We start from the raw sequence: 27,715 nt of genomic DNA, 5'->3' as shown, positions 1-27,715 counted from the left end.
ATAGGTTCACAGGAATCGTCACCTGTGACAGTGTACAGTAAAGATGTGGATATGCCTGTCCCTTTTAGAAGCCAGCAATTGAAATAAATTTTCAGTGAGTTATTTACAGCAGCACATATGACACTAAAAAGCAAGCTGACAAAGGCATGTGAGGAAGTACCTGTGTGCTTAAACTACAGGAACTGATATCTATTAAACTTTATCTACTCTTATTCAATTGGTATATCTCATATAGTTTGTTTTCTTTTTAATTTTTAATTATGGATACAAAATTTTTACCCATTATGATTTTTGAAGATCTAGATGCCACTTAATCTAAAGTGGATGTAAGGTTTAGCTTCTGTAGTGTGTGAATGTGTGCTGATGTGTATGAGTAACTGAAACATGTTAAGTATGAAGGCTGCTGCAAAAGCAGTGACTCCTGAGAAGTGGATGTTGGTGGGATGGCAGTAGAGGTTGAACATTTCCACTAATATCCCATTACATTATGCTGCTGTGTTACAGATGGCAGCAGAGGGGCAGTCTCACAGAATGGTGTCAGACATGGAAATGCATGTGAAGTGGAAGTGCGTAATTGAATTCCTCCATGCAGGAAAAACTGACACTCATTGATATTCACTGATGCTTGCTGAACATTTAACGGAGACCAAACAGAGGATGTGAGCACAATGATGTGGTGGGTGGTGTGTTTCAGTAGTGACAACAGCAATGTGAAAAAGAAATTCAGGATGGCCTTGCAGATTTTTATGACTGTGGCATGCAGGCTCTTGTTCATTGCTGCTGAAAATGCACAGCTAATGGTGGTGACTATGTTGAGAAATAGTATTTTTTAGCTTGCTCTATCCGATGGTGTTATTGTGTGCTTTGCATCTGTTATCATTTCCAGGGAATGAATAGGAGTCATTAATTTTGGAGCAACCTAACTATATACACTGCAGAATCTGGAAGGCTGAAAAATGCTGTAAGCTTTGAGGTGCTTTAGAATGAATTTTGTGGCTATCTCAACTTCATAGAAAAAGATATTGACGTTTTTTCTTTATATAGACTAATTTGATTTGCATCCCTTTCATTATCCATATGTAGCATACGTTAAACAAAATTTTAAATACAAATGCATTTTATCAAACTCATTATCCCCAGAATATTACTATCTTTTTATTAAATCACATAGGAAACACTAGACGTGATTAACGTGTACGACAGACACTAGAACAAGGTATTTAATTGAGATACATGTTAAAGCTTACTCTTCTTACCTCATATTGAAGTTTCCCAGATAACATGCTGACATTGTCTTACAAATTAAATTGAAATAAACAAATAAGATAATCTGGAGTGTTCTGAAATTAATTCACTAAGATAAAAATAATTTGATTTTCTTTTTTTTTTTAATTTAGTATGATAAGCAGAACATTTTCTAAAGAAAACCACCAAAACAAACAAAACCACCCACAAGTATAGAGAGTCTTAATATTGTCAGAACTGTATTCCACGGTTTTTGTCTGAAAACTTATTCTGACAAAATTAGAACTGACTTTATAATACATTGACAGAGCCATATATTCCAGAGGAACATGATTCCAGCTAAATTTCTCTGACCAGGACTAAAAATAATGAATACTGGTTTTTGAAATTCCCAGCAAAGAAGTATATAAACTGCTGAGAATGTAGAAGCCAGAAAGAGACAAAGTATACACATTTAATCATTCAACATGTGGCACAAGGAATGTGATGCTGTTTGTTGGCTGACAACCTTAGTTCTCAAATTTTGAGAAAGTCAGAACTCTGTGGCAGGATTAGGCTGATATGCCTGACCACAGAGTGACGAGCTCTGACTGACACAGCACCACTCAGAATGGTGTTCTCATGCACAGAAGAAGAAAAAATGATAAAATTTCCCTTCCCTTTGAGAGTGGAGAGGAGGAAGAGGGCAGCAGAGGAGAAAAAAAATTATGTGGCATAGCATATGTTATGAATGTAAAAGAAAAAATTGCTTACTCAAGTGCATAAAAGATCCATTAGAGTTTCCTTTTTTTTTTAATGTAAAATTTGCTCATTTTTGATGAAGTGATAAGAGATATCGTGGCAGCCAAAGTGCTATAGAGGTCAGGACTTTTCTGACACTGTTCCTGAATGCTCGGTAGGCTCAACTGCAAGAGAATCCACAGGAATAAGCTTCACATGGACCCAGCGGTCTGGCTAGGGAGCGAAAGTGTTTCCCAGAGATTTGTAGTCTGGCACTTACTACTTGTGTGTACCAGCCTGCTCAACATCCAGGCTCGCTGCAAGCTACATTTCACTTTGGGATTCACAGGAAGGATATTGAAAGTAATGGAAAAATTCACATTGATCTTTGAGGCCTTCCAGACAGACCTTCTGTGAGTACAAATGCTCCAAACACCAAGTTAGAGATGTTAATGTGAGTTTGTCATAAAGTGAAATTGTTACAGAATTGTATATAAACAATTTTAAAGTGTGTAGCAATAACTGTTTAGTGAGTGAGATGGAATGGGAACGTGTAATTCGTAGCAACATATTTTAGCAATTTCTTTATATAATAGCAAAAAAATTGTTATGAATTTTAGGAATTTGTTTACCATCAGTTTACTAGCAATTATTAGCAACTCTTTCTCCTGTTGAATTGAATCCACCTATTCTATTTACTTACTTGTCCTCTGCTCTTGATTTTTATTTTATACGTCTGGGATAATTAGCATGCAATTACAGCAGAGAAGGAAAAATGCGATTGACCTTAACAATTCCTGTAAGCAACAGAAAGAAATGGTGCACAGACCAAAGAGAAGATCTGAAGCAGGTAGGTGTCATATAAAGTACAATATATGGTGAAGCTCCAGTTATCCAAGGATTCTAGTACCTCAGGGATGTGTGTATAATGGGGAGTCTACCCCATGTAACAGACATCTCGATTACACTTGAACTTCCAGCATCCTACAGCAAACACAAACCTAAACTAGAGCTCTGTGTATACACAGAAATCTAAACAGATTAGCTTACTCAGAGACAGTGAACCAAACAACAAACAAACAGAAATTAGGATAAAGGAGATCAATACCCAGCAGCATAAGGGGAAGGTTAGCATCTAAATCTCACATTGCTGACAACTGGTGGATTCATTGCTCTTTCAGAGGAGAAATAGCTAGTTCAGGACCTCCATTGAGAACATAGGCAAGAATGGCATTTACACTTTTGCAGCTCACATAGCAATCCTGTGAGGGTGGATTATTGCATACTGATGAAAACAAACATAAGCCAAGCTCAGGGATCACATTGTACTGCTAACTACTTTTCAAAGAAAGCCCAGACTATGGAGATTGCAAATATCACAGGTCCCACATCGCAGTGACAAACACAGTATACAAACACTAAGGGCCATTGGCATGTTTAGATAGTCCTGATCAACCACACCAGTCTCCTGCTGTTGTTTTCAAATGGAATTTTCTGAAGGATAATAGCCATGTGTTTACATGAGAGAGAATCAAATTTACCAGCATTTTTAAAGTAACAGACACAGCCTTATATAATCCTTTTGAACAAAGAAAGTTAGCAAATCCTACATTGCAGTTGCTTTCTTCAACTGTCCTGGTTACGGTAACTTCTAAAACTTTAATTTTCTAGCCGGATACCAAGCTTATCTGAGATCCTTTATTATTCACTTGATTACATGTGCCTGTCTGACATGGTAACCACATCATCTTTAATGTGATGAGGAATTTATATATATATATATATATATATATATAAAATTAAAAGAAGCCTAATTTACAACTATACAGATTCAAACAATACAATAATAAAGACAAATCATGATGAAACCTGTCAGGTTATCAAGCTTATTGCACAAGTGTGGACAGCTGAGAAGGCAAGAAATAATACAGTTTTTACCAGAATACTTCACCTTAACACCACATAAACAAAAGCGTTGTTGTTAATGGGTCAAACTCTTCAGGTGCCTGATCCCAAAGTATTAATCCTAAATGTGAAAACCATGAACCTTCAGCTTTGCCTGATTTATAAAACATATGATTGTGCAGCTGTCTGTTTTGGTGAAGAAATTATTTTAATGTTTGAAATCGGAAAATGCACATATAGAAGAAATAATAAAATAACCTAAATAATGTCTTAATTTTTTCTTGTTCCTTAATGTTGTTTTCAATAATACTAAATTTCTGCTAAAATGGCAATGATTTGTAATGGTACACAAAAGATACAGAATAGACATTGCACCTATATGATAAATGGCTTAGTAGTAAGTGCACTACTTTTCTTTTATCCAGACAGTCAATTATAGAAGAAATATTAAATCTGCAACAGTTCTTAAAAAAGAAAACCCCAAACACTTCTTAAAGTATATGGTCTTAAAGAGTAACTTATCTTCGAACAATTGCATTTTCATTCTGTAAGTGCTTACTTCAGTCTCTTCCTTTATGAGAATAATTTATTTTTCAGTAAAACCGAGCCATGTACTTTTCTGATACTGAGTGTACAAACAATCTGGTACAAGAATGATCCTAAGATGGTCTTTAGTATAATGCCAATGTGATAGTCACAGCTACTTATCCTTAATGTTAATCAGAATATAATGTTTTATACACACAAAAAGATATTTTCACACTTCTTCCACAATAATGCAGAAATCAATAGCATAATTTGTTTAGATTCTGAAGTTAAATATAAATTTAATGAGGTGTTAGCACAGTTTTATATCAATCATATATTTATTTTTTTTTTTTTACAGCAGTTATCTGGTAGAGATCAATATATAAAAGGTAATGAGTATATTCTGCACAGTTTAGTCTAAACTAAACTATTTTTTTCCAATCTCAAGTAGGGCCCTTACTTGTCATATTTTTCTTCTTAGTTCTTTGGGACTAATTGGGGTAACATAAGCCTGCTCTCTCGTGGATATTACTGACAGTCAGCTTTCTCTCCTGAATAAATCTCTTGAAAACTTACTTACGTAGCACGCAGCAGGAGAAATGGAGGGGAAGCAATCACTGTCCAAAGAGAGGTGGAAAGAGGATCTTGAATGAAAAATAGATATGAATCACACATGCCAGCTGCTGAAGTAAAGCCTGTTTATCCTTAATATGTTGGTGAAGTTGCAAGAAGAGTTTATCTGTGTGAATATAGGATTCTCATAGTATTGCCAAGGTCAGTGATAACGAATGGTGATCAGCTCAGTAAATGCTGGTTGTGCAAGTTAAGGTTGCAGGGGGACTGCTTTAACCTATGCACCTATTTTTCCCTAGACATTTCGGAAATGAAAGTGCACTACCATGCCTGGTGGGCCACGTATTCTTCCTTTCCCAATTTCCCAAGTAAGCCCTTCTTTTTCTCTATTTTATATTTTCTTTAGGCACTAGATTCTTGAAGATGAATGTCAAATTGTAGTTGTAATGACAGTTTTGGGTAGTGCTTTCATTCACACCCCACAGACCTCCAGGATCCACAGGGTGCATGCAGGGCAGAATAGAGAGCTTAGCCTTTAATGGATGGTTCAGAAGTAATGAAAGGAGAATCAGCTTATCTCAGGCTTCCCTGTGGGCTACACTGTTTTCAAATAGCTTTTAGCTGCGACTTCTCTTCATAAGACTATATATTGTTCAGGCAGCGGCTACCTCAAGAAACATGACTGTTTCAGATATACCATTTAGATACAACAACTGTAGCAATAACTCTAAATTGCATTAAAAGTTTGCACTGTACTTGATAATGTCAAAATATAATACTGAGATCAATTTCTGGGGAAAAAGCATTATATTCTCCCTTTTAGAGAAGAAAGTGGCTCAGATCTGATCCACTAATGCACTGCATATGTCAGGCTTCCAGATTAACAGGCTGAGACTAGGACAGATGTAGGGATGTACAGAGGACCTGGAGACTTTCAGTCTGCACTGGAAAGGGTACATACCACTCCTCTCAGGACCTCAACTGTTCAAAAATCTTTAGATTTCTGGACTTAGTGTAAGCTGCATAAAACAGTTTATTCTTAAATTATCACTTCAGGTATGGTTATGTGACATTCACAGAAGAAATTATTTTACAAAACCAGCTGATCTGTGGAAATTTGAAATTATTCATCTGGTAAACTGGATGCTAACTGAAAAGCATTTTTAGTTTAAAAATATGGTGTGATGAGTAAAAACAGTGACGGTAGGAAAGATTACAGTTAAGGGAAATTTCCACAGGAGAATCAGAGGTCAGGTGGCATGCTTGTGTGCTGCCATGTCCTAAAGTTTGCAGAAAATAATAGAATTTTTACTTAAGAAAAAAATAATAAGAAAACTTGGAAACTGTTGTTTTTAGTTTTCACATTGCATTATTTTAGTTCCATATTAACTCACATTTTGCTCAGTTTCTCATCCAGCAAAAATTTTTACTTACAGTCATTTCCAGAGAATGGAAGAAAGGGCTGTGATTGATACCAAGGGACAAGCCCTTGTTCTAATGCAACCTCATGCAATTTTCACCCTCTTTAATAATGAAAAGATAAAGTTTGGAAGCTGTTGATAAACATTACCTAGTTAAGAAGGTGGTATTATCTTTATTTACCTAGACTGTAATGGTCAGAAGTCCACTGAAGTCAACAGTAATTATTAATTTTAGATCATGTCCCATATAGATAGCAATATTTGGTAAGCATTCATTCTGAGTATGACTGCTGCACTTTTGAGTTTTGCTCAGGTTACCTTGTATGCAAAATAATTTGGAAAGCTGAGAAATTAACCTGTTTCTATCAATTAGCATTTCCTTTTCACAAGTTTAATAACACCTTTTGCAACTGATTTTAACTGGTATTAACTAACTCATTACTTCAACCCACTCAAAGCTGCATTCTGTGATTGACTTTTGCTGAGTGGATTAATCGAGTTCATCAAGACAAGGGTCCTGAAGTATTAACAACTATTTCCAGATTTATTTTTCACCTCCTATGTCAGTGTTTAGTTTCAAGAAATTAAACTATGAGTAGCAAAAATATTTGCAATTCATATGCCAGTTTTTATTCTTCAATCAAGACTATGAAAATATGGAGCGATAAACAGGCTGAATATTAAACTATATATGTTAGCAGTTCATTATATGTATTCCTCTTCAGGTGGGTATTAAAGCAGCTGACAAACCTGAAAACAAGAGGCTTACAAAATAAAAATCTTCATCTGCTGTGTTATGGCAAGCATTGTTGGTAATTTATGAATGCAAATAAGTGTTTATATACTCACACAAACACACCACACAGCTATCCTTTACAAGAAAGTTTTGTATTTTTTTTATTAAAACAGAAAAAGAAAAGTGCAATTTCATTTAAAATAAACTTCCTTGGAAATTGGCCAAGAATAAAGCCATCTATCTGCTTGGCAGTATAAGTGGCACAGTAGGCCCCATGCTACAGCTGAAGAGCATCACAATCTGTTCTACTATGGCTATAAGCAGTAGTCGCAGGTGCTTCCTAGGATAAATCATGGATACCTCTTTCTTGACTTTGGATTTCCTGTTTGTTTCTGCTCTCTCATCTCAAAATTGTGGCTCTGTGTTCTTTCTCTGAGCAGATAAAGGTGGAACAATAAGAAATATAATTAGGCTAGTAGAAAGACAATCTTGGATTGAGCTAAGTTCCTTGTTTCTGCCTGAGAGCTTGTTTTCCTAGAGTCTCATGCTGCACTTGAAAAGAAACATCTCATTAAAAATAAAATTTGGGTGATTCTCATTTGTTAGGAACAAGACAGCAAAACAAATGGCCTTCAGTATGGGTGCAGGTCAGTAGATTAACGTCTCAGTCTTGCTTTTGAAAACACTGATCCATTTTGCTGTTCAAATAAGCTTTACCAAGGCTCCAGTTTTTTTAATACATTTCCCATGATTAAGGCTAACTGAAAGCAGTCAGAAAAGAGTTTTTAAAGATATATTTTAAGCAGTGCAGCAACAGTACATTCAGATGTTCCATATGTTAGCATTTCTGAACAGGTATGAGAATTCTACTTCAATTATTTATTTCTCACAATATCTAGTTGCTCGTCTTATTAAATATTAAAATGTCAGAATTTCTGGAAATGCACTGTTTGCATTGATAATGGTTGTTCTCTGAATTACTTCTAACTAACTTACTAATTGAAAGCAGAGATTTGTTGGTTTTTGTTGTTTTTTTTTTTTTATAAGTAAGGTAAGCATCTTCTGGGAATGGCACTGTAACAGTGTCTTTCAAGGTTACTTTCTCTTCATTAAAAACTTTGTAAAATAATAATGAAAAGGAAACTGTCTCATTAAGGGAAGAATAAGATCACTCGTCAATTTTACTTCTCTTCTCATCTTGCATTTTATTGGTAGGAGCATAGAAATGCCTTGCATTTCTTAAAAATTCTTTGCCCCATATTCACTGTAAACAGAAAGGAGCCATAATTATACTTCATTTGATCCATATCAAAGCTACTGATCCATGTATCAATTTACATAAAGAAAAGCACATAAAACATTTTTGCTTTTCACCCTTACTTTGCCACCTTCTAACGAAAGTTTTCCTTTGCAGACTTCATTTGAATATAAAAATCTCCCGTTGAAATTTGAGATGTTAAACAAACCATACCAGTCATTCAACTTTTTAATTAAGGATTCAGTGTTCCATCCCTTTTCAGACATTAAAATTCAGGTGCAGTCATTAATCTTTCTAAATGAATTCACCTGTGGCTAATACTGATGTATTTTCTATGAGGCTTGTCATGGACTGCATACTGCATGCATAACCACTCTACAGTTAATTACACAAGGGATTATCGCTAGTGTCATAAAGATAAAGCCTTGCTAGAAGCATTACAGACATTTTTTGAGCAATGACTTATTTCGTTTTTGTTAACAGCTACCTAAGTATTTAAGAACAATAGAGGTTTGTTTAAAGCATGGACAAGTGAGTGGTGAACTTCGGAGAACTTCCAAAATCAAAAGTAGTGTCCAAAGCAGCTGCAGCTGACCATCTCTTTGTTTGTCTATTGTTTGTTTATCAGTTTCACATCTACTACTCAAGCAGGAAGAAAAAAAAAAGAATGCAAATTCAATATTTCTTTTAAGATTCAGATGTTAGAGTTCTATGTCAAGTATTCTCTAAAATAATTTATAGCACTACACACCGGTCTGCTGGGGAAGAAAAAAAGTTCAAAGGTTGGTAAGGAACAAAGAAATCTCTAGTGTAGCAAGCAGTGTAATTTACAGGAAACTTCGTGGCAATGTTCATGGTACAGAGTTCCAGGGCAAACAAAGCTTCAGAGAAATGCAAGAGGATACCATATAAATACATGAGATTTTAATACTCTAAGGTCTGAACTTATTATTTAAACGTTATCAATTAGAAATGCAATTCTGTCTAAAACTGTTTTGTCTAGCACCAAACAAAATTTTGGTAAAAGACTTGCCATCATCAGCAAGATTAGAAAACATTTCCTATCAGTTGAGCTTATAGGTACTGCTCCTGTTATGACTTGAGTAAGCTTATCATAGCCATAAGGAGAGATCTAATCAACACAGCAAAAAAATGAAATAAACGTATGTAGTTAAAAGCAAGAACAACAACTTTGTTAAAAGATGATATGGTAGAGAAAAAGATTTGATTTGCATGCCCATTGCATCTGTTTTAAATTCACTTCAGTTGATTTACTTCTGATTTACACTATTAGAAGACAATCCCCAAGATGTTCTAAAGTTATTGAAGAATTTGAAATTACACATCAGTGAAAACACCGAGCAAAACACAAAAAAATGGCATTGTGAAACAGACAAAGTAGTGACTAAGTCTTTAAAAGAGTAATTATTGAAACAGTTAAAACTAAAATTTCCTTTTTTATTTCATAATATTATTAGTGGAAGAGAGATGAAAAGAAAAAGAAGGGGAAGACTAGAAGTGTGATATTTTTCTAATTCAAACATTAAATACATTCCACTCAAGAATGAGCTATTTTTAGTCCTAATAGCATTGCAGCACAAATCAAAAAGAAGTCATCAGGGTCTGACATATGATTTACTGTGAGAGATTCACAGTGATTTTTTTTAATTATTTTATTTTTAGATTTCCTCTACTTCTGAACACCTGAAAAGCAAGGGACAGTGGAACAGAACTACCCACTTCAAAGCTTTACTTCACACTTTGCTTTCCATCTGTTAAATCCCTCAGGCCTTTCTTCTATGAACAATAGCAGATAATTAGATTTATGCATGTAATTTGATTTAAATTGATTCTAGCAGTTATTCAGTGATATTGGAAAAGTTGTGAAGCCAGTCAGTGGACACACATACACAAGCAACTCATAAATGACTTGAAAAAGAATGATCACTCTTTCTAAACAAGGTTTTATAGGTGCCATAAAAATAAACTGTAATCAAAGCACTTTATTTGAGAAAATTGACTTTCTCAAGTCTGGAGGTTTCCTTGCGTTCTTTGGTTTGTCGAGATTGCTCTTCATTGTTACAGTATCAAGATCACAGGGAAATTGTCCAGATACCTGAAGCAAAGCACTTATTTAAGTAAGGTACAGGGATAAAAGTGTCAGCTGGAAGGATTTTGTGAGAGTGACTGTGTGACTTGTTAGGCTTGAGAAGATACAATTCTTGCTATTGTGGGAGAGCTCGTAGTGAAGATTAAATTTAATTTAGGATGGTAAACCACTTTTGCCATCTTAGGTCAACAATAGCCAATGCAACAAACCAAAATACACTTGTTTTTTCCCTATAAAGTATAGATAATTCCAACTTTACAAAAAATACCATATGAAATTTTTTTTAAAAATAAATGAAATATTTCTGAACTACAGATCCATCATTGCAGAAAAATAATGACTTTCACAAAATACTAATTTTCCCTTTCTCCCACCCTTTTATTTTTGTCCCCACCCCTCAAATAGTTTATTTATTGTGTCAAGGTTTCTTCTTATTTCTTGAAAGTTTTTATAGAAAACCAATTATCTTGTCAATGTTTTTTGCCTCTAGAAATTTGAATTCACCTGTCAGTTCAATGAAAAACATTATTTATTCAAAGATAAGTCCAAGGGGTATGGAGAAATTCCAGCAATAGAGGATGTATTTTTCTTTTACACCTTTTGATTCAATATGATAATGGTGAGAACAAAAATAAAACAAAAACAAACTGAAAATAAACAAATAAACAATAAACAAAATAAACAAATTCCCCAAACCATAAATTTTACTTTGTTTTGTGTCTTCTTTATTTTCTTCATTTGAAAATATGCAAACCATGCTTTAATGAAAATAAAGAAACTGAGCATTTTTACTGCTTCCCTCCTTTTGTTCTGGGGCAAGTTGTCTAGAACAACTTTATTCCTTAAGTTTCCTTAAGTGAGAAAGAACAGCAAGACATTATATTTTATTACTTGGGAAGAATATAGGGATACTGCAGGAAATAAATAGCAATGTCACAGCCCCTTATTTATTTAATTTTGAGAATGAATTTGGTGCTAATGAGGTAGAGGGGATGATAGCAAAGTCTAGAGTCAGGCACAGCGTGGGCAGGTGCTCTGAAAGCTTCTTCAAACAGCTCTGTCAGCAAGTGCACTTTAATCCTACTTTGCAATATCCCTGCTTGCCATCAAAGTGCCAGTTCCTGCCAGGTGCTGAGTGCCCTCAGCTCTCACCGCTGACAACAGCAGAAGAACTTCACATGGTGAGCTCAGTGCCTGGCAGAATCAGGAGCAGTGTCTTGAAACTTAAGTGCAGTGCAGGATATTTAATGAAAAATTAACTTTGTCAAACACAGACATTTGTCCTAAAGATAAAGATATTAGCATCAAAAAATCCTTCAGTAATGTAATCAGTTTTGAGACTTAGGTTCTCCAGCGGTCATCTGACTGCATTTAACAGTTACTGACCAGCTGTTAGCAATTGTTATGTAGACAACCAATATAAAAATTTAAATATTAGAAAAAAGTTATTAACCACTAAACTAACCACTGTGAGTCTGCTGGTAAAGCAGACAAGCCAAATGACTCATCAGGCCATGCAGAAGTCATGGACTAAGAGGGGTAAAAGTAAAGTTTTGACATACGCACGTGCTCATTGTACAGTCCAAAAATGATGCGACTCCTAGACACTGAATTGCCCATGCACTGCACTGTCCAGCTGGCACTGCCTCAGTCCTTTTTGAAATATCATCGGAATTCTGTCCTTTAAAAAGCCAGAAAGATTCTTCCAACATTCAATTTTAGCCTGAGGCGTTAATTTTCCTTTATATATCTTTTTGGCTTTGGTTGTAGCACATCGAGCCTCAATCTGGATTAGCAGTCACCTTCCCAAGCTCCTATCATACTCAGCTTCTGTTGTGTAACTATTTCACACTTTTAGGACTGAAGGTACAGAAATCTGCATATGATACTCATACACACTGAAACAAAATGATGCTCTGGCAGGCTAAATAGAATGGAACAGTTGATATGGATGTCCACAAAGACAAGGTCCTGACTGAAGATGCTCTCAGATTTGGAACATCTCTAAATCTCTTCTCTTAATGGCTTTTCTGATGCCTAATACATACTTCATGCGACTTTTTCCTCCAAAGAGATGTTAATGTTAACTGTTTCTTCTACCAGGTCTCTTACTACCACAAAACCTGTATTAACTTTTTCCACCTATATTTATTAAGAACTTGTTTGTTTCACATACTATCTTATCTATTTTGGATTACATATAGGACAAGAGAGGTGTTTGGGGGAAAAAAAATTGGCATGATTGGATTTTGAATTTTAAATTGGAGATGAATTTTAAACGTCTACATACTATACAGAATTGCCTGAATAATGAGGTGGTACACACAAAACAAAGCATTATCAAAAGGCAAAGTGTTGCCTACTCAGAAAGGCATAGGATGTTCCTTACTCAAGACATAACAAGTACAAATAAAAGTAATGCAGATAGTTACATGAGATTTAGTAGCAGATCCCACATGTTATCTAACACTTCCATCAATTTCTGTATGGGAGATGCTCCAAAAGTAATGCCTCCTATTTATAGTTTTGGATCACCGCATCAGAGGCGGATGTTGGTGGGATAGCAGGAGAGGATGAACCTTCCCACCAATACCCCATTACATTTTGCTGGCATGTGTCAGATGGAAGCAGAGAGCAGTCTGACAATATGACATCTGAAACAAAGTTGTATCACTGAATTCTTCCATGTGGAACAAATGGCACTTATTGACATTTATCAACACTTGCTGATCATTTGTGGAGACCAAACAGAGAGCATCACTACAGTGAGGTGGTGGGTGATGCATTGTCACAGTAGCAACACTGAGACCCCACTACTGGTGAAGATGTTAACTAATGCAGCATTCAGGCTCTTGTTCATCACTGGCAAACATGCGTAGCTAATGTTGGTGACAAATAGTGCTTTATAACTGAGTATTTGCTCTACAAAACAGTGTTATTGTGCTCTTTGAATCTTTTATTTTCCATTCAAATAAACATAAAGCATTACTCTTTGGAGTGACCTATCTATATGCATACAGGTATGTGGCTCATGCTTTTTGGCATACACATTTGTACACATTAGCACAACCACAGAGCAGCTTTCACTTGACCTATACAAAGAAGGCATTTATCTTATGCCTTAGTCTTTCTTTCTTATCAGAATATACATTTTATTATAGTTGCATTGCATATGTAATAGATTGAGGCTCTCTTGTCAGTACAAGGCACTAAATTACTAGTTAGGTTAATATAACTCATGAAATGCAGGTCTCTGCTCATTTTAACAGATAGATTATTACTCTTTCTAAACTCTAGTTAACCTTTGTATCCATAATACATTTGTTTTAAGCATAATTTACACATTTAATATATAAGTGTAAATATGAGGATTTCTGAGATACACTTAGCAATTTAATGACTCACTAGTACAATTATTGTTAATCTGAGAATATTGTGCTTGAATTAAACTGGCAGCAAATTGAAAAGGATTTTCTTCCAGGATATCCTTTGCACTTCTAAACATATGTTCTATTTCAGCTTAGGAGCAGGCTGGTTACTGGCCTATACAATAGCCATGAAAGGCTTCATTTCTCTTATTTGTTGGTTCAGCAACATACCTTGTACAGCATATTTGCAAGATGTCATATTCTAATAAGCATATGAACAGGGTGTAGAGTCAGAAGCAAATTTCACAAAAGACAAGTTCCTTTTTATCTGTAGGCTCCAAAACTAAGAGCCCAGCAGGATCCATCCAGTTTACAAAAGCTTTTTCTCCCTGCGTGCAGAGTATGTTTAAATGTACCCTCAACATCCTTACCAAATGTCTTTTTCTGGTTGTTCAGTTCATATTTGTCACTAGTATACAAAATGCAAAGTCTAAAGAAAGCATGAGCAGCTTTGCAACACTAATCTTGTTACTGTAATGGCTATGAAAGTATCCAACAAAAAAGTAGCATTTAAGCTAGCCCACACGTAAGTACTATGCACAGCATGTGCCCAATGGATGTTCTCTGGCTCTGTCAAACAATGGAAAAATCCAGACATTTTAATGCTTCTTCTCACATCCAACCACAAGTGACAAATACCTTCCTCGCCCAGATGAAAGGACTGCTGACAGTTCTTTCTACCTTAAAGACAGATGAAGAACTTTGATGGGAATAAGAAGTTCACCAACCTCTCAAATCCAATTAAATAATTTTATCTTTAGAGTCTTTAGACAGAAGAGATGAGTGATTCCTTTCCCTCTCTCCCTCTTTCAGGCTAACCACTTGTCATTTATCCCCTCTTTAATTTGGCATATAAAACCCCCAAGACTTCAACCCTAAGTCTCTTGAGACCAAGATTACATCATTACTGTTATGGCATGTTATACACTAATCATAACCATTACCACTTACAAGTTCACAGCTTCATTCAATTAACTGCCTGACATGGATTTTGCAGTTAATTCATAGTGAAGGTCACCAGTGGTCAGAATGGCAGGTGCATTCTGCTACCTCTCTGAATGCCAATTACCAGTCCTAAGCAACTACTGGGGAATACAGAGTCTCAACAAGTTAATCAAAAGGTTTATAACTTAAGACACGTTTTTATAGGTGTGTCTAATGGTCTGTAAAATAATATATCATAATTAGCATATTCAAATGACAACCACTTCATTTTAAACTCTAATTTTAATTGAAAAGCAGAAAAAAGGGATTTTAGTTTATCTTTTGAAAAGAAAATAGGAATTATGCAATTATATTAGAACCTGTCTAGTACCATCACAAGTCCTTATGTGCTATAATCAAATATTCAAAGGTACTGTAGTAGCAAGTTACTAGTACTTCTTGATCTAATGTTAAACTTAGGCTTGGTTACTTTATTGCTGGAGGATAAAGGCAGACATTATCAAAAGATATCACAGTAGAAATACCTTGGTATAAAAATGAAGTCTGTCTTGAATTTGAATCAGCCACATCTACATACGTCAGGATGAAACCAAACATCCAAAGTGTAGAAATAAGTCCCAGAATACAAGTCCGTCCCTTGAGTATCCATTGAAAGAGATAAATGAGTGTTTCTGATGAGCAGTACTGTGATAGAAGTTCATGTGCTTTAAAACAAGCCCAAAAAACAGGACAACAAACAAACATTTCCCTACTTTTCCAGACTAAACTAAACTGTAAAACAAGGTTTCAATAATTGAGTCTAAATTTTTATAAGCAAGACTTAACTTGCAAAGTTGGTACCAATCTAACTACATAATGCTGTAATATTATGTATATGAAAATGTATTCTATATCACAGTTACATGCAAAAGAATGCAGTGTAGAATTAGATTAGGAAGTCAGTCTAGAAATTCAGGCAGCCTATTTAAAAAACTTTTCAGAGGTTTGAATTGCTGAAGAAATTCACCTAGCTGAAGGAGGGAAAATCCCTACAGCCTTATATTACAGATCTAGTAAAATTTCCTACCAGTGTTCGCAAGCTGTAAACTTACATAGTGTTCATATATAAAATTAATTTCATGCTTGTCTACTCTTGTAAAATCACTGACAAAATGCTTCTCTTTATAATGTAAAATTTGGGACTCATATAATCTCAAAATTATTTTAAGCTAACTAATATTTGCATTACGAGGATGCCCAATTAATTTAAATACTGAAGTATAAACCAAACGAAGGTTCCTGCTAAGAAAGCAAAACCTGTCAACAAACACCAGTGCTTTTTTTTTTTTGTCTCTATTCCCTTGCTGACCAGCACTAGATTTTATTTCATACAGATGGAAAGTGACAGTAAGAACTGTGTATTCTCTCTGTATATTACGCTCAGTGATAAATACAAAGGAATAGAGAAAGATGCCTCTGGTATAATATTAGGAGAATGGAAATCCCATCAATAATTAAAGTAGAAGATTTACATGAGTAACTGTTCACATATTTTATTAAAAAATCTTAAGACTCAAAACAGTTTCCCTAGTACTGGAAGAATGCAGCATCCATCAGTAGCTCTTGCAAAACAATACAAAAGAAATAATTTTACACATTGTGTTCCTAACAAAATATAAAATAACAGGACAAGCCACATCCAGGAAAGAAAATGTGACCCATCTTTGTGCTCAAGAATGAATGATCTTTCTTAACTTTCCAGCTATGATTAAGATGAAAACAGTAACTCCCAAAACAGTGGATTATTAAGCATAATTGAACAACAATTGCATTATGCACAATGCCACCTCAAGCACCAAGCAGCCCATGACTATCTCAGCAATGAGTAGGAGCTGCATAATCCTCTGTGAGAAAGATATGCTGTTCTCGTGGGTTGCACTGCTTCAGAGAAGCATCATTGCTCCTTCCTGATGCTGTCAATAGAGCACAGACACAATTAAGGAAATAGTTTTCTTGTTATAATCCTGCTAAACAGCCCTAGTAGGAAGGGTTGATTTATCTAAAGCTCATTTGTCATTACGTTGCAATTGTCCTGTTTCATGATGTTGCCTAGAATATATTGCAATATAACAGCATCCAGTACCCTCCCCCAGAATATAATGAGAAAGGGATATTCAATATGAAGTGGCATGAATGACATAAAAGACAAAGTCATTTTTCCTTGGATCAGTTACTTGCTGTTAGTTCAGACAGTAAGTGCCTGTTATATGAATTGTGGTACTAATTTAAAAAGTTCTAACGAAGGTTTTATACTTTGCCAAGCTTTTGAATTATGTTTTCTATTTATAGTAATGAATAACTTGATTCCTTTGTATTTAAAACCATTTTTTACAGAAAACAAACTCAAATTTCTGCTGAATGGTTTATGGTGCATAACAGCTTATGCCATTTGAAAAAAACAATTTTCTATTCGTAAGAGAATTGCATTTAATATTCTTAGTAATGAGTAAGAGATTTTCTTCACCTCTTGAGCCATGTAAGTATATTCAGCTACTCCGCTCATCATCAAGTGCTCACTTTTTCTTATATATGTGGTCTGATTTCTCAGAGAAACTTATTGCCCCTCTCCAGGGAAGTTTTCATCTTTGTGGTTCTTCAGAGAAAAGCTTCTGATGTGACATTATCTCAAATCTTAGCTACAAGAGATGAACCAATGTGCAGAAGCTTAGTGGTGGGACCCCTTGCCTGCCAATGCTCTGGACAGAACTGCGTGCCCTTCTTTCGTAAAGCATGTGCATGAAACAACCAGATATCATCAAAGATATAAAACAAAAGGCCAGTAAGAAAAGGCAGCAAAGGTATAAGATAGAAAACACTACCGATAAAGAAAGCTCAGACTTGCCACTGAGGAAAAACTAAATAAGACAGGAAACCAATCTTCTCCCTGTCAGCTGAATCTCACAGGACCAATCTTTCACTCTTTCAGTGACTTTAAAGGTTGCCCAGACTCTCCACTGTATTTGCTAAGTCCCTAGAAAAATCTCTCAGTTGCTGTTGCCCTGTAGGCTCGGCTATGCATCTTCTTTCAGATACTTGTACGGTAACTCCACTACTTGCTCTGGGATAGTCTCTGTGCACACACGGCTGCTTTCGGGGAAAGAGCCTTTTCCTCCCACAGATTCTTTCTCCCTTTAGTCTAAGCACAATTGAAACAAACCATAACGCGTCATGTATATACAGCAACTTGGCCCATGCTTACTCAGCTCAGTACAATCACTGACCCCAATCACATTAATTTCCTTTGTCAGTACCTTTAATTTCCATAGCAGATAAATGGCATATGGCACTAACTAGTGGCTAATCACTAATTACCAGCTAGAACAAAAGTCATTAATGTTTGGTTAAATGTTAATTGCTTGTGACCAAAATAGTTGGCTTTATTCTCAATATAATTCACAATTTTATTAGAATACATTTCAAAATAGAGATACTTTTCAAATGCAATTGGTTTTAGTGAGAAAAGACAGTTTTATTTTTGCTACTGTAGAGTTAATACTCCTAATTGAGGCATATTTATTCTATCTTAAGAAACAATTTAGTGCATTTGGTGAACTTGAAATAATTCCTTGAGAATTCATAAGCACACATGATTGTAAAAGAGTTAGTTAGGTCTTACTTTGCTTGGTTGTGAATACTTAAGAGTTTGCAACAAAAAGTTCCCAAAAGATGTTAACGTTCATCATAAGGATGTATAAATTATGCAGTTATGGATATGATATGACCTGATACATAGATAAAAGAAAACAAAATAATAATTTGGTCTTAATGAGCTTCCCTCACCCCTTTTGACCAGGGCAATTGATGGAATTGGATTTATATCTCCAGTGACTGGAGAAAGGGAAACGCGATTTCCATTTTCAAGAAAAAAAAAAAAAGGAAGACCCAAGGAACTGCAGGCTGGTTAGTCTCAACTCTGTGCCTGGGAAGACTGTGGAACAGATCCTCCTGGAAGCCATGTTAAGGTACAAGAGACACAAGGAGGTGATCTGTGACAGCCAGCAAGGCTTCACCAAGAGCATATGTGTCCAGCCTAGTGGCTTTCTACAATGGAATCATGGCATCAGTGGATGAAGGAGGATAACCTCCAACATTGAGAAGTGGGCTCAGGAAACTAATGAGGATCAACAATGCCAAGTGAAAAGTGTTGTACTTGGGTTAGAGCAATCCCAGATATGTGTAAAGACTGGGATGAGAAGTCATTGAGAGAAGCTCTGCTGACATGAAATTGGGGTTTCTGGTGGATGAAAACCTGGAGATGAGTCAGTAGTGTGCACTTGCAGCCCAGAAGGCCAATGGTGTCCTGGGCTGCATCAAAGGAGGGTGGCCAGAAGAGAAGAAAAGCGATTGTCCCCTCTACTCTGTCCTTGTGAGGCCACGTCTGCAGTACTGCATCCGGGTCTGTGGCCCCCCGTACAAGAAAAGTGTGGAGCTGTTGGAGTGGGTCCAGAGGAAAGTCACAAAGGTGATCTGAGGACTGGAGCACCTCTGTTACAGACTGATAGAGCTGGGCTTGTTCAGGCTGGAGAAGGCTATGAGGAGACTTCATTGCATCATTCCAGTTCTTGAAGGGAATTTGTATGCAGGAAGGAGATTGACTTTTTACATGGGCAAATACTGATAGGAAAAAGAGTATAAACTAAAAAGAGGGGAGATTTAGGGTAGAAATAATTTTTAGAAATAAATTCCTTACTCAGAGTGTGGTGAAGCACTTGAACAGGTTTGACCAGAGAGGCTGTGGATTCACCATTACTGGAAGTGTTCAAGGCCAGCTTGGAAGAGGCCCTGGGCAGTCTGATATTAGGAGTAGTAAGACTGCTCATGGCACAGGGGATTAGAACTAGATGATCATTAAGATCCTTTCCAACCTAATCCATTCTGTTTCTTTGGTGAAAAGACAGAATAATATGTTTTGTTAAAACATTCTTACACTCTTCTCCCCCACATTGCATTTACTGCTCCTGCTGCAGCCTGAGGTAGCACAATGAGGGCAGCTCATTCCTGGGCATCAGACTTCTCATTAAAACTGCAGGGAAGTCATTTATGCTCTCTGCTTCATTTCCCCATCTACAGGTTGAAAAGAATACTATTTCCGGGAGTATGATAAAGAAAATATTTTCCCTTTTGTACCGGGAAGTGCTTAGGTGTAAAGGTGCTGGTATAAGTACCTTAGGTAGATAAGTATCTGGGATATAATACAGGTAAATAACAAATAGTTTAATCCTCCTCCTTATCAAGCTAGTCAGCAACTTTTGCCAAAGCAGGTTGTTAGACACGGGAGAAACCACTTGAGGCTCAGAGTGGAATCTATTAGAGAGGTCTGAACTCTACATTAAGGACTGCTCAAAATAGTGAAGTGCTATTAGTCCCAATTTACAGATGAGGAATCTGCAGTAAGAAATCTCAGAAGTGCTTCTGCTGCCACCTCTCCTGAAGCCTGGAGTGTGCAGCTCAGCAACCCCAGCTGAAAAAGGACCAAGAGCAGTGTGGTCATCAGCTGTGTGGGGTTCCTGGGATTTCTGTGCTCCCTGCGGGGTCTTTGGAGCTGGCAGAAATTAAATGCTGATAAATTCAAATGAGTAACAGAATGCAGTTTTGCACAAATCCAGCATTATGTTTGAATGGAAGCTCCAAGCATGCAAAAAATGAGGATCAGGCCTCTAGAATATACTCTACAGCAGCTATGAAATTTCAGCATCATGTTTTTTTCATGCATTCAAATGGGATCTGTCTCCCTACGCCTACTCTACATCATTGACTGGACTGCCTGCTGGGAAGCAACAGTACCATGGCAGTTCTCACTGAGAGATCACTCAGTCACACCATTTACGGTTACAGAGACGGTAAATCTCTTAGGGAGACTATAAAAGGGTGACCGTAAAAAAATATGCTGATTGTTTGTTAGATTTGTTTTTAACACACAGTGTTCATTCCTATTTATTGAGCATTCCGCTGGAGCACCCAGGGTATTATAACTAATCTCCCTTCAGAAAACAAAACTGCTTCTCATGGGAAGGTGCATTTTTCAAGGGTTTCCCCTTCTGCCATTCTCTTCTTCTCCAGACTCCTACAGGGAAACATAACCACCTTACCTTTTAAGACCACACTGTTATTACTAACCTTATTGTGCCTGTCTGTAGTAAAGCAAATTTTAGAGGTATGATTTGCAGCTTTTTTGATATGATGTCCCTTGTATTTTGCCGACTGTATAGCATTGTGAGGACCATAATATGTTTTAATGCCTTCACTGTATATGTCATTAGCTTAGTTGTTTATTCTTAAAAGTTATTTCAAAGTCCAAACCAGACTAAACTGAGAAACTACATTAGTCTTTTCCATTTGTGTGTCTGAAGTGCACCAGAATTCAGAGAACAGAAAGCAAATGAAAAATGTGTTAACTAACAAGAGATCAAACAGCTGTAAAAACAATGTTTTATAATCTCCCATTTAGCATGCCTGAATCTCTCAGTTTCTCAGAGAAAATTTGCTAGATTCATTTAAATAAGAGCTAAAAAATGTGCGGAAATGACTTAAAATGAGTGAAAATCATATATCACTGTTTAAGCTGCCACTAGCCAAATAGCATTTTGCTAATGACTTCTACTTTCAGAGTACAAATCAGACTTGTTTGAGTAGTTAAATTGCTCTTACTCTTATCCATCATGAGCAGATAGCAAAGTAACCTGCACAATACTGCATCTGGGTGAGAAGGATGAGGAGAAGTAAGTAGTTTCTTCAGTAGATGAAGAAACTCTTGAAAATGTTTCCACCTTAATAGAGAGGAAATTATTTTAAGCTTTAAGGAACTTTGACTGGTCCCAGAAGCTTTCATTGTATCAGCATGAGTAGAATGCATTTCATGGACACTCAGGTCTCTAGCTTAAAGGCTTTATTTTAAAGATACTGATTAAAAAACTGCCATAGTATAAAAATAAATTACTATTAATTGCTGCAAATTTATACAACCACTGTAAAGTCCGAAAGTATAGAAGTAATGGAAGACAAGCAAAATGCATTTGAGTTGGTGTGACAAACAAATGTGAAATGAAATATAAACTCACATTTGATTAGTTATTTTCTGATCAACGCACAGATTGTCTAAACCAGCATCAATAAAATAGGAGGTATCTGTGTCATACCTAAGCAAAGTTCCTTTGGTTAGTGCCTGTAAATTTTTGCTCGTGAGCTTGCTGACCTGTGCAATTCCAAAATTTGCATATGAAGCTCTTCTACCCTTTTAAGATATCCGTAGCTTGCTCAATACAGCTTTGCAAATTCTCTTTGGGAAACAGCAGGCATGAAACAATTTAATTTTTTCTACTGTTAAGAAAAGTTCTAAGACAATCTGTCCGATATCTAAACTTCTATGAGCTCACACAGAAATGTGTAAGCATCTTTGAACTAAAACAACCCCTTTTTTTCACAATTGTGAAGTTTTCCTCAGATGGCAATCTTTTGTCAACATATAGAATTCAATAGGATTTTTGCTCATCTCTATCAAATAATTAACACTTCTCATTTTCGAAAGGAGCTATTTAATTTACAAGAGGCCTATTAAGAATTATGTTTTTCCTCATTAGATATAATTGAGGGATATGACATTTTGTTCAAGAGAAACTTTTTAGTCTTAATTAGTCAAACAATGCAATGTTTCACACTTCTACGGAAGTTTAGGGTGGCATTACTTAAAATTCTAATCAATTAAAAATAAATTGGGAGGACAATAATAAGAAAACTGGCAAAATGATCACTAACAACAACAGTTTTTTATTCTGAAAATGGAAGTTCCACAGCCTGAAATGAGAGTGCAGTCTTGCAAGTATTTGTGCATAAATTTAATTTTAAAAAGGTATTGTTAAACTGTTTGTAGGATCAGGAGCTAGCGTAAAACATATTTGATCCAACTGATGACAAGAGAATTATGTCAAATATAATTGAGATCAAAACTGGTGTTCCAGATCTGTGATTTGTATGTGTTAGTGAATGTAAAACACAAGACCTGAAGTCTCCTGAAAGGATGATTAATGTTGTTGAAATGTTCTCATGAAGCCATATTCTGAAGGCGTGCAAAATGTGCAGTTTCTCTCGCTTTTGACACCAAGCCAGACAAAACTCATTGGTTTTGATGGCATTTAACTTTGCAATTTTAAGTTTGCTTGAACTCAAAACCTCATAGTCAAATTTGAGGGTGGAAGTGGGTGTGAGCCCACACAGGTTGAAACCTAGCTTTCCGCTTGCACAAAGCCAGAGAAAGCAGCACAAAGTCCTAATGCAAACTCAAAGTGGGCATGCATGAATATGTATGCATATGCAGCTAGATGAGAGTGAAAATCATAAAGGACTTTGTCAGTTCATGTCTGATTTTGGTGCAGCACCTGATTTCAAGACATGTAACAAAGCTGCAGAAGTTAAAGCTCCTTGTACCTTTTCCCTTTCCTTCCCTGTATTTTAAGTGTCAACTAGGCAGTTGGAGTTGTTGAACACTCTGAACAGTACACTTTGAATACTCAGCAAGTCACAAAGGTCTCAAAGGTTGTACCATGTAAAAGTCAAGTAATTAAACACTGATTACTTACTGTAAAAAAAAAAAAAAAGAAAGAAAGAAAGGTAGGAAGGATGGAAGAAAGAAAGAAAGAAAGAAAGAAAAAAAAAAGTGTCCGCTGGGAAAGGTTAGATTCAGAAGGTCTAATTTAACACAGAAGATTTCAGTGGAAATAGAGCCTTTAACTGCATTCTGCTTGACTTCATCCACAAAAAAGGGATGAGAGGAAAGATTAAAAAATCTATTCAGTACTTTCTTTCAGTAGTGGTGCTTTGGGAGGTGACAACAGCTACTGGTAATTCTTTCCATAATCTTTTCCCCCGAACAGAATTTAGACTCCTCTTCAAAATTTGGCTGCTGAACTACAGCTTCATTATTTTTACAAAATACAAAGCCACCTACCTTCTGTGCTCTTGGCTACAGATTAAATGTTTTGGTTTCCCAGACACATCTCATTTAAAATACTCCATTGCAAACCCAGGAAAGCCTGCTTTACCCGATGATATTGCCTTCTCATACATTAGAAAAAGTCTGCCCTTGCCCTGTGCTTCTGCCTTTGGCATCACCGAAAGCTCAGTTATGGGACTGTGGCAGCTCTACGGGGAACTGAAACTATTTTCTCTGCTATGAGCCATTATTTCCCTACCCCTGCTTCTCCTGCCACCTCTGGCACAGTGGGCCTTTCCATAGCTTAAACACAATTAAGAATTAACTATGAAAAGCTCTTGCATTTCATGCCAACATTAGGGAGTTGGTCTTGTACAACACTGTGCATTTTTTCCACTACAAACATACACAGAAATGAAATCTTTCTCTGTAGAAAATTATCTGCTCCAAGCTTCTCAAATACTTACACATTAATATTGTTTATTAGAGACAGTAGAACGAAGGCCTAATTCAAAACACATAGCAAGCTGATTGCTTACCTCAATTGTTGTGATGGGGGAAAAAAGTGCTTCATTTTCTTGGCACTGAGTTTATTCACACCTACTGAAGTATAAACAGGCTTATGTTTACATTAGGTACTTTGGGGAAAACATCCTGCAGCCACAACTCTGGAGTGCTTGAGGAATTTTAAATACAGCTATGATATTCTAATCTAACTAAATAGGCTTTTCTACTCACTCTTCTTTCTGCAATCACATTTCACACATGCATTGTACTCTCCAAAGGTTAAAATCCAGAGAGAAAATGTAGTATTTTACAAATTGATGCTCATTGCCCCACACCATTCACATCATTAAATTTCATCCTTTCGCAGAGTTCACTCTTCATGTAATTATAAGACACTCAGGAGGTGAATGTTAGTTGGGAAACACAATAATTCATCTTTTGAATTGTGTTGTATCTTTATAATTTGAATTAAACTTTTTCATTCACACAAAAGGAAATTCTGACTCCTCTGCAAATGAGATATTGAAAGAGCACTTGTCAAAAGAAAGTGAAGGTAAGAAGGTCAAAATAAGGAAGATGTGAGACTTGAAGAATGAGAATCACATTGCATAGACTTCAGGCTGAGATTCATAAAAGCATGATCTCCTGTCTGCCTCTGTCATGGAGGCAGGCAGCCTCTTAGTACAGTCTCACCTCCATCTTGTCCCCATCCTTTTCCCCTTGCTTGGTGCTGCTTTCTGTTTGATTAGCAGAATCTTCAATCTAAGAGAGAATTTTTATAGCACCTAGCATGAAAGCGCTCATTGCCTTTTTAATGTAGAATTTAGATATTATTTTCCTTTTAAGTTGCACAAAAAAAATTAAAAAGTTAATAGAATTAGTAATCCTATAAGTGAACACATTACTGGGGGGATTTTATTTCAGTAAGTGGAAATTTTTCGTAAAATGTAGATGGAGAATCAATAAATACGAGAACTAACTGGTATACGCTGAACTCTAGCTGTTGATATGATGTTGAAGAAAGATTTAAAACTTTTTTAATCCCAGCAGAAACCAGTCAAAAAAGTCACTATATATCATTAGCCTTACTGTGGCAGCACTGAGAAGGAGGAGCAAGGCAGAGTGACACGCTCAAGCTGCACATATTGAGCAGTCAGCCAAAGCTGTAAAGTTACTGTGGTAAGTAAAGGAAAATTGTAGAGATTGGTATTTCTACTCTGAACATTTTAATACAGCATTAATCAATGTGGCAGTTTCAGTCAGATTTTGTTTTTTCTCTTCTAAAAAATATTTCCCAAACAAGTCAGTCTTGCATGAGGATAGAGAGAATGCAGACCAGGGGAGTGGTGAGATATGTACACTAAGGCTTTACTTCATTTATGTCTGTTCCTATAGAGAAAAGGCCCTAAAACACTCCCTTAATTCCTCTGGTCTAAAGGCTCTCATCATCTCTTCAGGCTTAATCCAGGCCCTAACACTGACTTAAAATTTCACCCTCAGCTTTCAGTGTTTTGAAGCTTAATTAATATTTGTGAAATACTTTACTTAGAACATGATTTGGAAAATCTCACCATAGGTCCATTTTCTTAACATGTAAGTAAAATATGATTAAAAATTACATATTTTCAGTTTAAACTGAATTTATATATGCATGTGTACATATATCTAGGAAAATTCATGTATATGCTTCAGAGCAATCAAAGTATGTCATTTCTGTAAAGCAGACTTTCTTACCTACACATGAAAATTTTTCTTACATATCTCATAATAGAACTTTCTTTCTTTTTTCCCCTTGCTCTTGCAAGTTTTTCTTGAAAAGGCAAATCTTTTAGTGAAAGGCCATAAGTGATGATCAGCTGTAAAACAGCAAAGAACTGTCAGGGAAGGTAAGCTAAGGCCCTGAGATAAGTTTGCTCTGTTAAAAAGTTTTTGCTGATCTTCAGAATACTGTCCTGAGGAAGGACAAATCCTCCCAGCCCTGTAATCAAACAGGTTGACTGTCCCAGGGGAACCGGTCTCCTGCGTGTGTGTATGTGCTTGTGTGTGTGCATTTTTGTCTCTCAGAAAAACCTATTGATTCCATTTAATCCCCAAGTTGCAAAGCTGTTACATTTGAAAATGGCAACTGGGTTCTGGGAACAAATGCATTATTGCAGCTAGCAGCTCCAAACATGTCCCTGAAGAAAGTTGCTTCCATATGCAACTTTGCATTGCGCAGCAATGAGGAAGAGCAACAGAATTTCCCCAAAATCTCAGTCTTTACCTTTGGAGATAGTTGAAATACAGTAAATAATTATAATCACTACGGGCCATACTATGGACTGATTTCTCTGTACAAAACTTTCTCTAACAATTCCACCAAAATAAGTGGGATTACTTGAATGGATAATTTTTCTGTAGGCAGCCTCTTCCCAGGAAACAATAATCATTTTACTTTGAATGAAACAGTTTTAAGTGTCAGCATGACCTAATATGGAAACAGAGCCTGTTACTTAAAGTGTACTGAGCCCTGGTGGTGTGGAGTTCAGTCATTCACTCAGTTGAAGGAATGCTAGAAAAGAAGAGTGTGTTTGACCAAATAATCTCAAGAGCTACATGCCCACCTCTGCTACTGCAGTGGTTGGTTTCACTGAAACAAATGATGAACAAAGTGACAAGAACATAGAAAAAACATTCAGAGCTCTCTATGAGCCGTTTTTCTTAAGACTTTTGATCTTTCCTGAAGACAGCCGACAAACCACAGACCTCTTTCTTGAAAATGTTCATTTGTTTTCACAGAGACCTTGGAAATCTCTGACTTTGGCAAAGCTATAAGCCTTACTGCTGATGACATGTCTGGGAAGTTTTAAACCATGCAGTAAGGTAGTTAAGCTGCAAATTATTAAAAATAAAAACAAACCAACACTGGCTGTTCATAGTAGCTTTTCAAATACTGTGGAGCTGAGATAATAATATAAATACTGAGAAGCATAAACAGGTGTTTCATATTGGTTCTCTGATTCCGTAACAGTAATTTCTGTAGATGACTAAATTTTTAGATAAATATATAGCAGCATAGATTAACACACAGCTAACTAGGTCTAGCAGGTAACAATCAGAACATGATTTATAAATGACCTGTGGAACATGAGGGAGAACGAACTGAAATTCAGATTTCTATATGAATGATTTTAATTTTTCTAATGTAAGCAATTCAGTAAGTGATAACACTAGCATGTATATGTGTGCATGTGTCATGGTACATACATCCTATTTCTTTTTCTCCTTGTCTGTTTTCTAGGTAGAAATGAAAATCACCATAGAATCATAGAATAGCTTGGGTTGAAAGGGAACTTAAGGCCCACCCAGTATTAGTCCCCTGTCCTGTGGGCTGG

Source organism: Cyrtonyx montezumae, unplaced genomic scaffold (genome assembly GCF_038088225.1).
Source record: "Cyrtonyx montezumae isolate F1298 unplaced genomic scaffold, pur_monq_1.0 scaffold_1, whole genome shotgun sequence".
NCBI lineage: Eukaryota > Metazoa > Chordata > Aves > Galliformes > Odontophoridae > Cyrtonyx > Cyrtonyx montezumae.
This window is presented reverse-complemented; position numbering follows the sequence as displayed.